Below are 15,700 nucleotides of genomic sequence, written 5' to 3'. Positions count from 1 at the left end.
CCAGACTTATCTCATGTGTCCTTAAGCCCCAGGCAGATGCCAATGGTAGGACCATAGTGACACAGAGCCAGTGGAAAGCAACAAGCGCTGCCAGAGGGCAGTGGAGGGTCTGAATACAGTGGTGCCCATCACTCTACAGACTGCATTGTACTGCAGGTGTTTGCCTTCCTGTTTTAGATCTGCCAGTGTTTTTCATGTGAATCACTAAAGCCAAAGTCTACCTCCTTTGTCTTCACTAGGCCTTAATAATATATTTCTGATGTGAAGATGTAAAGAAAAATCCTGCTTCAGTAAACATGCGTACTGGATTTTCACAAGTATTTTGCATTTATTAAATCCTATTGAAATAATTAGTAGGTACCTAGAGTTTTCAGAATCATATTTTCTTATGAGTGATTTGATTCACATAAATGCAGCTGTTTTACAGAGAGTATTTGCACAATCATGTCATCCTTTGTGAATTTTTAAAGTAATACCTGAAAACCCACATCTTTACCTGCCCTATGCATTTTAACAAGCTGAAGGCTGCAGTGCAATACAGTAGATTCAGATCTTCAAGCTGATTGAGATAAGAGAAAGGTGGTACTACTGTTCAAGTGCAATCTCAGACCTTGGGGTATGTAAACAAATCTGAGGGAGAAGAATGCATCTCTGATAATGGACATAAAGAATGCAGCCACAAGGAAAGCCAACTCAGCAACTGTGCTGAAATCAGCTCTGACTGGGTAGAGAGTAATTCCAGAAGGGAGAGATCACCATAGTCAACTCATGGCCCACCTGCCCCAGAAACTCACCAACCCAGAAGATGAGAAACACTGAGAATGCAGACTGATTCCCAGTGAGTAAAATGGATAAATAGGGAAAAATTTTGAATTACCTCAGGACCCCCTGCCACCAAGAAGCTGGGGTGAAAGGATCAGTGAGGTGCTGCTGGATCCATGAGTGGTGACTGTCTTCTTGATATGTCTCTCTCTCTTTTTCTCCTCTCCCCACCCTCCTTTCTCCTCTATTTCTTTCTATCTCTCTACCTCAAATTGTATTTTAAATAAGATTAGTACTATTGACTTTGACATATGGTCTTGTTTGCACCTTAATTCAGGCAGAGACATCTCTTAATAATCACACAGTCTTAACAGTTGTGACAGACTGTTTTCCATTTTTATAGGCCTAGACCCACAACATATTTAAATTGCAGTGTTTCAGGAACTTCCATAATTAATTTCCATTATCAGTCATTTTCACTGAATCTTCATCTTATCCTTTGAATAGTAGCCTGAAACATCATACTTTAAGTGTCATATATCATTTTGCCGTAATGCCACCTGGTGCATATATTATATGTAGTGACATTTCATTAATTGCCCATTACCAAGAGTGTATATAAATAATTTCCTTTTCTCAGTCATAAACTTTTCAGAAGATCTGAGGAAAGCAGATATATGCACTTGTGAGCTTGATTTCAGGTGTTTTACTACAGACACTGCTAAAATAGTGGAGTTGGCAGTACATGTGCTGTACTTCTTTATTTCTGGCCTTCACTCCCTGATCCTACATAACTGAGAGGAGGAACTGAAACACTAATTAGTGAAAGCAGACTGTACATCCAATTCCCTCCTTCATCCTCTCTTTAGCTACATAAACCTTTGCTATCCAGTCTGTTATTTTTTTGCTCAGAACTATCATCCTTAATATTTCAGTTTTCTTCAATATCCTTTAAGCCATTTGTCTTTTACTGAGAAACTGCCTGCCACTGAGTATTCATGGTTGTTTGCAAGAGAGGTCTTACTGTTTTTACACTTAGTAGGTCCATTTCATCCTCTGCCCAAAGTAAAATTTCCTAACACTTCACAGCACAGAAGCCACTACCAATAGATCTGTTCACAGACCCCTAAATTCTTACTTCTTTCTTCTTTAGCCAGGATTCAGCAACCTTTGGTCTGTAATGTCTGTCCTTAGCCAAGGCTGATAACCTCCACTATTTAGAGCTACTCTCCATCCTTTTAGTTGCTGCCACTTAATCAGAACTTATAAACATGCTTCTCCACTCGCATGCATACAAATTTGTACAACTTTATGCATATCAGTCACTGAAACAGGACAGAAACAATGCAAAAAAACTGGAAGAGCTCCATGAGCAAGTTTGTTATGGGTGAGCAATCTCATGTTCTGTCTCTGGAGGATAATCTGAATCATTTCTTCTGGTGGAGGTCTTGCTTTTCTGCTGAATTCATGCCTTTTGTATGCTCTGTGGAACCAGTGGCTCCTGTGCTGCTACCAGTCCAGAAGGGTTTCCATGGGAAGAGGTAGCAATGTCTTTTTTTCAAGGATACTACTGAACGTGCTTCACATGAAGATTGCAAAGGATGTGGATGCACAGGATGTGGATGAAGGTATAGCTGAGTTACAGCATTGGCATCTTTCAATTTATGTCAGGAGACTTAGAGGTGCCAGGGAATAGCACCCTTCAAGAAGTGATAGGAGTAAATTCCTGGGGGATATAGCAAATTGAGTGAAGTTTGTTATAGCTGAGACTGCCATTGTGTAAACTAAAACCAAACATACAGGAAAGATCTGTCTGCAATAATACTTGGGCAAATGTATGTGTATGATACAGAAATACCAACTTTGGTTTGTCAGTCTTCCAGCTGAGTATTCTGAGGAAGGTTTTTGTTCATTGAGCTGCAAAAGAGGATGATTCACTGCTCTTTTGCTGGGTTTCTGAGAGGAAATTGATGGGGGATTCTCAGTGTACAGCAGAGCTAAGTTGAGTCAAACACTAATGCTTGATCTTCTACCTGTTCCTCAGAGAAGAGGTAAAGAGGCAAGGGCATGAGATGAGACTAGCACAGGTTTTTTTCCCCTTTCTGTTTAAGGCAAGCACAGAAAAGAAGAAATAGAACCCTTGCACTATCAAACTCGGCAAGAGTTTTACCGCTCTGCAGAAGAATTTAATTTCTAATATTTTAGATGTAGAACAATTAAATATAGAACAATGGGTTTGTAGTCATTAAAAATGGCAGACTGAAACAAAGCTACATATCAAACAGTCTTGGAAGAAAAACAAAAAGAGAAAAAACAAAATACCAAAACAATAAAAAAACCCATGATGTGAAAGAGTCATGCACTTGCTAAGTATTCCTCCTTAAAAACATGAAGATTAAGGGATGTGTGGGAGAAACTAGCTGTTTATTTTTTCCAGCTAAAAATATAATGAAAAAAGGGAGTTCCTTAAATTTACTGCCTATTTCTAACATTGAACACATTTCTAGAATATGGCCTGGTTCTCAGAATTAATGATGTACTATGCTTCAGCAATTCCAAGAATTATTTTTTCATTATTTTGTTACTTAAGTGGAACTTACATGTCTAAATCCACTTGACTGCTTTGAAACTCTTGACCTCTAAGAAAACTCTTCAGCATGTGAGTGTGCTGTGTTTTCCTAAACCACTAAGGAGTTTATATTGAGACAGGTAAGTGTATGTATAACTCATGTTGTATGCCACAAACTTATTTATTTTTATTAATTGTGATTATGCAAGTGTGTTCAACAAAAAGCATTATGAACTTGCGACATCATTGAAATGGCAGGATGGTAAACTGGTGTAGTTACTTTTGCAGATCACTTGGAAAACTGCATGTAGTAATGCTGGCAAAGTTCCTTTTTGACATAAAGCTCCCCCCCACATTGTAAATTAGTGTAGAGTTTAACCTGTGCACACTGTCAGTTCAGCATTAATCATTACATATACAACCAGTAAGGTTAATCCTGCTGGGTGTTTAAAAGAGTAGTGAGATAATAGTGTGTAAAGGGTGAACAATGGAATAAAACTGCAGCTTAGAAGGGGATGTATGGCAGTGATGGATACCATTTTAATTTTAATGATTTTATTCTTTGCACTGGTGGGATAGCAATATTAGCTAGAAATTAATTTTAAAAATACTTAAAAGCCTTAGGGGTGAGAATGAGGGCAAGAATAGATAGCTATGCATAGGTATGGCTGTACAGACATAGAAGGAATGATATCTATTTGGCAGTCTTGTGAGTCTGGCAATTAAATATACTGATAGGAGTTGATCTCCTAAGGCACTTCATAATCAAAAGAAAAAGACATCAACAAGAGGTGGTTTGTGTATTTTTAAGACAGTCATTGAGGATAACTCAATACCTTGGTCATTTAAATGTTAAGATTCCAGTTGAATTCACAGTGGAAATACTGAATAACATATTGTAGTAAAGCATTTTCAGTAAGCTTTACTCTTCCTGTAGGTCTAAACTGTCATCATGGTCATAAGGAGAAACATTCAGTTTTGGATGTATTTCAGTTCCATAATTAAAGAGATGGTTTTCAAAAAGGACAAATTTCTTCATACTTGACATAGTCAAAAGTTATATCAATTTATCACCTTAAAAAATCTGGAATTTCTTTATTTTTCTGGAATGACTATAAATTATATATGTTAATGTGACAATTTTTAAAAGTGCTGTAGGTCTTCTTTGGAAAAATATAAAATAAACTGAATGATTTTCAAATAAGAAAACATTTAAATTTGCGGAACTTACACCAATATTGTCAGATGTGTTATTAGTTTGCTTTATCATTTAATTAGAGTATACTTCTACTTTTCTAAAGTATTATGAGATACCTTAGAATTCCATTGAGAATTATCAAATAAGAATTACATGTTACAAATATAGCACAACAGCATTTTTTCTATCAAAGGATATTCCTTTGTTGTTCAAAAAAATGTTTGATGCTCATATTTTTAAAGAAATGCTTTGAAGTTCACTTCAATAGAAACTCTTGCCATACAGACCAGATGAGATTTAGTTTACTAATTAGCTGCTTCATTTTGATTTAGCATATAGCAAAATCAAATCACAATTATAGAATTTTTATTAATTAAACTTTTAAAAACAGCTGTGTATGTGCTGATGGCAAACTTTTAACCTGCCTTCTTCTTTTATTTAATTTTCTTTCTTATTAATTCTTAGCCTGATTTAATGTTCTGTGTTTTCAGGCGGACAGTGCACTCACTAGCTGAAGAAGAGGAGCTAGAAGTGAGGCTCATTCAAATCCTTTTTGTAGAATGAGTTTCACAGCCCATGAACAGCAATTTCCCTACAAGATCCCCCCACATTTCTGTCAAACACTCTTAGTAAGTTCACCACGGTATTAAACCTGTTTTTCATTTTTCCTCCTTTGCTGTTATTCTGCTTTTCTGTCCTTCCCTGGTGTGAGCAGGTCTTAAATCCCTGCCCATACACTTTCACATCAAGAAAGTATTTCTGAAGGCAGAATTCATTAGAGGACATGTGGGAATAATTTTGGAAAGGATGGGTTATAGGGAGAAGAGGTTTTGGCTTTTTTAAGAGTTCAGGAATTTGTAAGAAAGGAAAATTATGTATTTTCTTTACTCTCCCTTATTAATCAACTTTTTTCTATCCATGTCTCTTCTCAATATTGAGGGCATGCCCCAGAATTTATAATTTTCATCCAAAATCACACATTACCTTATGTGTCTCTACTGTTTTTACTGCTTGATCAATCCTATTTATTTTGTGTAATCCCAATCATCTCTAGTAGCATTCAGTGAAGCAGCTCTTTTTTAGGTAATGTTAAAGCTTTCAGTGTTACAAATCAGCTCTACATGCAACTGAACTGCTCTTTAGTTTGCTGGATATAGATGAGCAGAAGTTAACACAGCTCTGTGAGCCTGAAATGGTGAAAGGAGTCCAAAAATTTCCTTGTACCCCTCTACACACAATCTCCCAGCCTTTGAAAGAAGACCTGCATTTGGTGCAACTGTTGGTTTATCTTTTGTAGGACCTGCTTGGTTTTATGCTCTAAGTATGACCATAGTTATGAACACTACACATTATGCTTATTTCTTTTTATATTCCATCTAAATTTTGAACTCTTCCTAATCTTATTTGAAGAAAAAAAAAAAAAAAAAACCAAAACCATTGGAAGTTGTGGATGTTTCTAGAATATAACCAGAAGGTTGCAGTCTCCTTTGTCCTATAACTCTACCATCTCCAGGAGATTTACCAGACACAGTTCCTATGTGGTCCATTCCAAATCCAGCCTTACCATCATGACTTTTTGGCAAGTGGGTAAATAATTTCTTCCGCTACTACCTGTGAGATGGAAGCAATTAAAAGCAATAAACGTGTTTTCATTCTGGGATGCTACTGTGTTGCATCCAAGCCACATTAAACTGAGTAGTCTTTCCAGATCCTTTTGGTTAGACAGGTCTAACCACTTCCTTACTGAAGGAAATAGGGATATCCCAGCTTGGCTGCAGTAAAGGTAGTCTGGCCGATGAAGCTGGAGACCAGATGCTTTGCAAGAAAAATGGAAGTATAAAGCAAATCACTGCCCCTTGCCCTCTGAATTAATGGCAGTCAAAATCTCTGATTAGCTCTGCTATCCCCTTGCCCAAGGCAATAGAGCCTAAATTGTGCACAGTTTCCAGTGCTATTTCAGTTAGGGAGAAATACTTCTGTGGTTCTTCTCTGTTTGTTAAATTTTGTTTGATTGGAAGCCACTTTACTAGAAAGTAGGTTTTGAGCCTAAGTGCAAAATTTTTTTTTTGCTTCTAATTATTCATATGATCACTTCTTTAATGGAGCATTTGATTTATTTCAAAGTAATATCTGCTTTTTATATGTAAATCACGAGTTTGAGAGTGTGCTAATTAAATTATGCAAGGAAAATGCAAGGAAAAACTGTTCTAATCAAAAGGTGGAAATTCTATTAGAATGTTTGATACTTATTTATGTAGGCTTCCAAAGGAGGTAGAAGTTGCCAGTCTGAACTACACTGTACACCATGTTCCCAAGACAAATGCAGTACATCCAGTAACTAAGATTAATGTACTCTGTGAAGGAAGGCATTGCAATCAGAAACCAATAATCAATACAAATGACCAGTATGACCCAGGAAAAGATTTTCATTAATTCCTGGTTAATTGGAGTTGTCTTAATTCCTTAATTGCAGAAACCAATAGTAGATATAAATGGCCAGTCTGACCCAGGAAAATATTTTCATTCATTCTGCGTAGAGTTGTCTTAATTGCCTAAAGCACACATTTGGCAGTTTTTAGTTCAGAAGGGAAGTTATGAAAAACTGAAGTATTCTAAATTTTTTTTAATGCTGATCAAGTACTTCTCTAAGTTTTAAACAGCTCAACAATACCAAAGCTGTGAAAAAGCACTGAAATTTAGCTCAGCCATCCAAAGAATTTCAAAGCACACATGTTATAATAATCATTGTAATAAGATAAAAAGCTGGAATAAGTACCAGGAGAATATAAGGAGGTCTAGCTCTATATAAAACTTTTCCATGAAGGAAGGTTTTATCTTAGTGTGCTTTCAATGATAGCAGGAAGAAAACCCACTGAAAAATTTGTTTCCTTCCTTGAATAATAATTGCATTTTTAGAATCTCAGTTTCCAGGTTCTTATGCTGTATGGAAACAATGACAGCAGGTTTTCCAACAACAGAACTAGATACTTCCATATGTATTTTTTGAAGTTAGAAAAGCAATTTACATGGACATATTTTTGCTGTTTCCATGTCAGAAAAGCAAAAGATTCCTTTAAGAATTTGGATTTAATTTTGTTTCACTGTCACTTCTTCAAAATAAAGAAAATTGTTTCCCATCTCTCTTTTTTTTTCTTTCTTGTTCTTCTTTTCTGTTAAATTGTTGCAGTTAGTGCTTTCTCAGTAGTTGGGAATTTAAAATAGTGCTTCATCATTGTACGAGACGTTGCAGGCAAATAGAAATTCAATCTCTACTTCTGAAATGCTCTCTATGTTGTTTTTTCATGAGGCCAAAAGAAAAGATATGCTTTAAAGTCTTCCTAATAGCAGGTTTTACATTTTCAGTCCTCCAACACATTCTGAGTTCTGTAAGCTCTCTCCTGCCTCCTGTCACTTTACACTATGAGCAGAGCACCCATGTAAGTCATCCATGAGATGAACCCTGTTGTGAGGAGAGCTGGGTTGCAGGACATGTGGCCAGCACTGAGCCTTGTCCCCTGCAGAGCATCTGCAGAGTCAGGAGCTACCAGCTCTGATAGGAGCAGCTCATTCACTGGAGCTGACACAGCCACGAGGCCACTCTGAAACAGATCCTGCACTGAATTCCTGACCACGTGGTTTAAACTGTGAAGGGACAAAAGAGGGAAGGGCAGGCAGTGTGTTTCACCACTCTCCATCATGGCTGCACCTGTCTTGGTACATGGGTAATTTCCTAAAAATAATATAAAGAATTCTGAAGGATTTCACAATGATCCTAAGTACTAATTGCAGAATGAGGTGCAATGCTTACATTATGATCTTCTGCTCTTTCAGTTCATGAGTTAATCATTATAATAACAGCACCTTTTTCCTTCACATTTATAAAACAGCTAGTAAATCTACAGTACTGCAATAACATAAAAATAAAAATTATTCTAATTAATTGGGAAATGAAAGGCCAAAGGAAACAGATGCAGTGAAAATGGCTGATTCACACCTGGTTAATAAATGACATTTCAGAGACATGATTCTTGAATTGAAATGTAAGTGAAAGAGAAAGTAGTCTATTGAAGAAATTTCAGGGAGGCCTTCCAGGTGAAATCTTCAAAGGCATATAATTCAAGGAACAAGTGTTAATTGAAATTTGTTGGAAGTGAAGTTCCTAGAGTTCTAAAATGTAAAAATTACAGAAATTTTGAAGGCATTGAAAAAAAATTACAGCACAGGTAGGGTCCAGATTCTTTCCATTTCCACTCATCTTCCCTGAAACCTGGGGGAAAGTTAAAGCCCCTGTAATAATCAATTCATGTCAAAATTATGTTTAGTGTGCATCTGAAAGAGTGAGCAATATCTTATGTATCACAGCTCATAAATGGCACGGCTTCTAAATAGTAGCGAATAGATTTAATATTAGAGATGGAGCTATTTTGCTGCAAAGCCCAACATGATTACTTTTTTATTTTTCTTTTGTGGTCAACATATTTTCAAAATATAAATGTGAAAACATCGGAAATGTCAACATTGTTGATATACGTAAAGTAGAATACTATATCTAGAGGAGTCAGCAACAGTATGTAAACACAGATAATGGTATAATGCAGATAGTGAATCAGCTGGAGTTTTCAGAGAAGAAATTAGAAAATACAGAATAAAAATGTCAGGTACATTCTTTATAAGGTGATTGACTGAGGACAGCATCAGCCATTGGCTATACATTTGGCCTGCCCTATAAGTGTCTATTTATATAAATGTATATATATGTATACATATGTTTTTTATATAATTTTTTTTTTATGTGTTTACGTGGTGGTTATCCATAATGTGAGCAGTTGGGAATGTGTCTATACCTCTTCCTGTACCTGAGGTTCACAGGCTGGCTGAGGTTGGAAAGCACCATAATGGGACTTCTGGTCCAACCTCCCTGGTTAAGCAGGATCACACTAGAGCACTAGAGTTACACAGGATTGTGTCGAGAAGGTTCTTGAATATCTCCAGTGAGGGAGACTTCACAACCTCTCTGAGCAACCTGTTTCTGTGTGTGGTCACCCACACAGGTTAAATGCATTAAGGTCAACACATAAAATGCATCAAGGTTAAATGCCTTTTAATACATATAAAATGCGCTAAAGTTAAATGCATTTAGAATTGTGATTTTAAGCTAGTTCAGTTTTTTTTATTATCAGAGGAAAAGAACTTTTGCACTTTCTCTTTGCAAATACTCTGGGACTAGAGAATATATTAATCCCCATAGGACAGGGGTGTGATTAATCACACTTTAGGAAAGTATAGAGTGAATGTCCACCCTACAGCTTTGATGAAGTCACTAGATATAAAACAAAAATTATTTTGGCCTATTTAATTGCACATTTTTGTCATTAATTATTTTGACTTATATGTTCTGAATTGATCTGTATTGCTATATTTAGGAAAAAGAAAAAAACTTCATATTATTTGGGTTATGTTTTGCATTTCATACTATGTAGCTTTAGAGAAAATTACTGCTGAAGTGATGATATACTTATTAAGAGTTCTAAAAATGTGACAGGTAGGTAACAATTTTTATGCATTGTTGTTATCGTGAACAATATAAATAGTATTTTTAGATTTCTTTTATGTTGCAGCAGCTGCTCTCAATTTCTCTAAGTCAGATTGCAGTTGCTGAAAGGCTGCTTGCTTCCTCTCACTCTTCTTGCAAAAGAAAATGACACTGTGTTAGCTGATTTATAAATTGGTGGGGAGGAGGGTTGTTTCGTTTCAAAGAAGCCATTATTTCATGTATTTTTAGGGCAGAAGAGTCACCATTTTCTTTTTGACTGTTCTGTTAGAAGTTTGTGGGAGGAGAAAAGTGGCTGCTCTTCTAAGAGGCGTGCAGAAATGTATCTATGCTACTGCTTTATTCTGTTGTTGCAGGATGTGAATTAACAGGATGCAGCTAGTCTGAAAGAAGCATATGCAACACATTCTTTAGTCCTATAGCAGAAATAGAAATTTGGCTTTCAAATCTGGGATGTAAGTGGAAAAAAGTATCTAAATTCTGACAGAAACTTTAGCCTTAAAGGCTTGGTTACTTAAAAAATTCTAAGATAAGAGTTTTTAATTTCTCTTCATTAGGCTTTCTATCATTATTTCCATTTGTTTACTTCCTAAGTGTGTATTTTCTCATTCCTGCTGTGTTATTGGCTTTACTTTGTTCCTTTGATCAGAATTCAGTTTGGCTTTTTTTAAAGTAGCTTTTAATTTTCCAATCAAAATCAGCTATGCTAAAAGGCAGGAGAGTCTGTGTAAATGTGGCAAATTAATGACTCACCTGTATTTTCAAATATCACTGAGACATTTAGATTATTGGAAGATCTTAACTACTTCTGATTTCTTTATAATTTTAGCGATGCCATGCCGTCGGAAAATTACGTGTTGCCTTACAACCTTATTGTGGTAGCATAGAATCTTAAGCTTACTGATTGGAGAACATATTTGCATGTCTTGAATGTTACCATTATTCAGTAATCATTCCATTTCCAGCTTGTTTTGAGCCTCCATGGTAGGAGACCCTGTGAAAACACAGATACAGTAGCTACCTTGAGTTTTGTATCCTAATCAGATGCAGTAGAAGGTGGAAAGAGAAGCATAGTAAAGTAAAACTTGTAGAATATTTTATTAGGCAGGAAGTTTACTGTCTATAGTGCTCTTTCTGTCAGGCCAGTGTCACCTCTGCTGCAGCCAGAAAACATTTATAGAAAAGTTTACAAATGCATATTCTAAAACTGCAAGAGTTAGGATGTTTGTGATTTGGAGACCATTTTCCTTCCTTGACTGTCACCATACCACCTAAATTATCTCCTGCAGCCGATCACAAAGATTCTCTGAGCTGAGGTGATCTGAAAGTAACACAGAGTTTCTAAGCAGATTTTTCATTGGACTGTGGATCTTAAAGGGTCTTTACACTCATCTCTACTACATCACTACCCTAAGAACCTCTTCTCTACATCATCAAAATGTTAAAGCAAGTCTGTGGACAAAATTGCTGAAGAACCACCCTGCTGCCATTGCAAAGGGACAATTGGTCTGTACTATAAAGCCAAGACTGCCTCCTTGACATCACCAAACATCTGAGTTGTGGCTTCTACTTATTTCCTTTGCAGTATCAAAAGCCACCTCTTCCAGCATCTTTTAAACTCATCCTTCACATTGTTTACTCAATGAGGTTGCATTATTTGAATTCATCCCAGCATTGAAGTTCCTCTTAAATACGGTAGATGGTTTCTCAGATTTACAATGTTTCTTAATGTCCCACACTGATATATAACTGCATCAATATAAGGTTTTAAAAAGCTTGTTCCCATAACATTTCTGGTTAATGCTTAATAATTTTCCAAAATGTTCAGATTGCAGAGTATGGGAATAATTTCTAAATTCTCCTCACAAGCATATCTTTGTCAGGCAGTCATAAAGTAAGTTGAAAGCAAAATGAATTCTAGAAAATTAGTTACATAGCTTGTAAAATGCTCTACAATGTCCTGAAAACAAAAGGGAAAATTTTCTGCAATTTCACAATTTTGTACTTGCTCAGATGGCCATTAACCAACAAGATGAAAATCAAATTTCTCCTATTCACACTATGAATTATATGTGATTAGCAGTGTATAGAATGTGATTTTCTAAAGCTTCTTTCACATTCAAGGTATCTTCAAGCACTTTGAAAAAAAAAAAAAAAAGAGACTAAATAAACACCATAAGTATACTAAACATGTATAGGACAAAAAAGCTTGCCCTTTTCTTTAGGCCAGGATTGAATCTTTGCTTAGTGACTCTTAGAAATCTTGTGTCATAGAATCCTAAACTCAAGGGGATTTTGCTATTTCTAGTCTTCTACCTTATAATAGTTTCTGAAGCTTTTGATGTGCCCTGATTTCAACTTTTAATCAAGAATGACTGGCAATCATATTCCTTTCTTAGTGGTATAAATTCTTTGCATACACCTTAAACTGACCCTGCTCTATAAAATCCATCATCCCTTAATATATATTTAGGAGTCATGGGCCAACCTCTGAAATGTCCAGAAAAATGAGAATTCACTTGCAGTACTTTCATTTTACTATTATTTGATCTAGTGTTTTCCAAGCTGCTATAATGACCTTGAGTCATGCTTTGTTAGCTCTTCTGAACAAGTTTTCCTTATTCTGTGATGCCCACATAACTCCAGCTAACTGGGCTTTGTGAAGTGAATGGGTACCATAAGATTGGCAGTTCTGTTCCAGAATGCCTCTCCACGCATCATGGTGATCCTGTGTATGGAAATAAGCTGGGACTTGCATTTGCCTCCATGTCACTGCAGTGGTAGGCTCCAACAGGCCCATAAGTAAAAAAGGCTGGATTAGCACAAATGTAAGTTTTCAGTTGCTATTCAGTAATACCACCCAACTCTTTTGTGCACTTCTAAACAGCTTTAAAATATCAAAGTCTATTCTAACTACCAGAAAGTATGGTCTTCCAGTAGGTGTGTATAGACAGGAGTACAGCATACATACAGCATTATTAAAATTATAGGTGTAAACTCAACCACAGTGATCATGTAGCCACTATAAGGTCTTTAAACAGGTATGGCTGGAAGCTTGGCTGGAATCTTTTAGCAGAATCTAGCTTCCTTGTGCAAACAGCAAAAACCAATGAAGGCTAAAAGGGAGTAAGAAGCTTGCCAGAGCTATTCCATTATAACACAGAGGAGGAGATACTATTGGTTTATGAAGTATTAAAGTATATCTTAAATATAAAGAAATACAGATACAATTGTGTTTCTACCATTGATGAATGCACAATTCAAGAGTATCAAAATCTGAAAAAAAGCTGCTTACCCATACAGTGATTATCAAAGCCTTTTAGTTAAATGATGTTTACACTGTTCATTAATTGGTTTGGTACTTTCAAGAGCTACCCTGCCAGTTTGACAATTATGCAGTCGAAGCTTTTCAAACACTAAATAGCCAAAATAAGCAAAGCTTTTTTGCATATCAGATCGTCACCATGTCTTGCTCAGTACTAATAAATTTGATGACTTTGTAAGTAATTTTTTATTCTTCAAGACTATTTGTCAGGGTTTTTTGTTTTCTTAGATCACCACCACTGTTAGTATTATCAGATGATGTCTAAATTTCTGTAGGTCTAAACTGAAACCATTGAGCTCTTTGAAGACACCTCTTTCAAGCTTTCACATGATGATATTAAACGTTATCAGCTGGGTCAGTTTTCAGTTAGTAATATCAGGGTAATATGGCCTATGGGTTCTGTCCTTATTAGGTCTGTCATACCCTGCAAGTTTGCAACATTTACTGTCTTGCTTAGTAAGATCTTTTGTGGACTTGAAACAAAAATCCTATATGAAGGATGGTGATGCAGAGAGTGACCTGATGTATGTATCAAGCCCCCAAAAGGAATCTAGCATCAGGAAAAGGTAGTTTTATATTCAATAATTCCAGTTTGCTTAGTGACTGCATTTCACATGGACCACTGCTTTCCTAAGCCAGCATCTGTGGCTCTGGCTATACAAAGTGGCAGCTGCTATGGATGTTCTCCAGGGCAGTGAGCTGGCAAAGGCAAATTTATGTCACTCATCCTTCCTCTGCCATGCAGGAACGTGGGAGGAGGATTAAGGCAATGTATCCTGTTCTGGAGTGACAAAATATTGCTTTAGGCCATGCATTGTAATGCTCTGTAAGGCTAAGTGAGCCAGGTAGTCTCTACCTGTCAGTAATTGCAGTGTCATTACTTGATTTGTTTGGGTCAATCCAGGATACTTAATACAGTTTTTCATTCAGGGTTCCTCAGTTGCACCAAGCATGTCCCTAGTGTTAAATAAATGAGTAGTATTTTAGAAGTATTTTTTGCATTCATGAAATTCCCATCTGAGCACAAACAAATCCGTGGCTCCTTTTGCATATTTCCAAACAATGAAAGAATTTGGATGATTAACAAAGTTTGTTATGTACTGGTTTTTATGGCCACTGCTTCTCTAAAGCGCTGTGCCATACAGGTTCTTCGGTGTCCTGGACACTGAGCATTAGCCTCCTGCATGAAGTCAGATGCCAGCATTATAAGTAATTCATAGTAAATGTAAGAAATTCATCACTGTTGTAGTTGATTGATGGCAGCAGCAGGGCATTTCACTTGAGACTTCTTCAACACAGCTAATCTTAAATCCATTTTAATATTAGATGCAATTTACCATGTATCTGGCTGACAGCAACATCAGAACATTTCTTTCATCTCATTCCTACACCGCTTAAGAAACACATATCGAAGGGCTAAAAAAAGGTCAGTAAATTAAACAAGAACAAAAATTGGCATTATGTCTTCTCTTTCAAGTTTGCATGGAGAATTTTCCATGCCTGTGTGCTCTGAAAAGGGCTGTAATCCAAATGATACACTGCTGATCTGATGATCCAGAATGACTTTCAAGTCTTGGGCAAGAGCTGTGGACTAAATTCAGCTTTTATTTAGGCCTCATTCCAAATACAGAAATACATAAAGAGACAGTGGATTCTCATGGTCGAACATAGAAGCAGAGGTGTATCTGAAGTGTTTTAAGGGTGCAAACACAAATTAAAATTCTGTGATGCAGAAAGAACAAACTAAGGCAGGTTAGAGTAGGGGTAAAGCTGGGCACGGTAGGTGTGTGGGTTAGAACACTGTGACTGATCTCCTAAAGATACAGCAAGCTGTGTGAGAGGCCAGCAGGAAAGCTGCTTATCGTGCACAGCATTCGTGACAAGTGAGCAGCTAGAGTCTGACATGATGTAGGAAAATAACAAGAAACACAGATACCAGTCTGGACCCCATGAACTGGCTTGTCCTGGGATGTAAAAATAATGATTTTTTTTTTTTTTTTTAAATCTCCTCAGCATAGCATTTTTGCTGTGTGTGTGGCGGAGGTATTTGTTCAGATGCCTCCACCTTGCTGGCTCTGTGTGCTCTCTGTCTCTCTACCAGCACTTAGGTGCTTTTATTGTTCCTCACCACAGCTATCTCTTAATTTGTTGTCTCAGCCAGCTGTTCCTGCCTTTACATTGCCTGTGCCTGGCTTGAGTCCTGTCTGAGCCTCCTTCCTTATTATCTTAATGTTTAATCATCTTATGCCAGTGTAATACTTTCTATTAGCTGAATAGTTTCCTTTCAGTTTAATT

General features: G+C 36.6%; 1 protein-coding gene across 5 annotated transcripts in view; it reads left to right on the top strand.

Annotated features, from left to right (window-relative positions):
- Nucleotides 1-15,700, top strand: part of NALCN (sodium leak channel, non-selective) — a 239,290-nt gene that overhangs the window by 102,357 nt on the left and 121,233 nt on the right. The gene's annotated exons all lie outside the window — the stretch shown is intronic.

The sequence above is a fragment of the Zonotrichia albicollis genome, chromosome 2 (genome assembly GCF_047830755.1).
Source record: "Zonotrichia albicollis isolate bZonAlb1 chromosome 2, bZonAlb1.hap1, whole genome shotgun sequence".
NCBI classification, from domain to species: Eukaryota; Metazoa; Chordata; class Aves; order Passeriformes; family Passerellidae; genus Zonotrichia; species Zonotrichia albicollis.
Note: the sequence above shows the minus strand (reverse complement) of the source record. Positions and strands in the feature narration are given on the sequence as shown.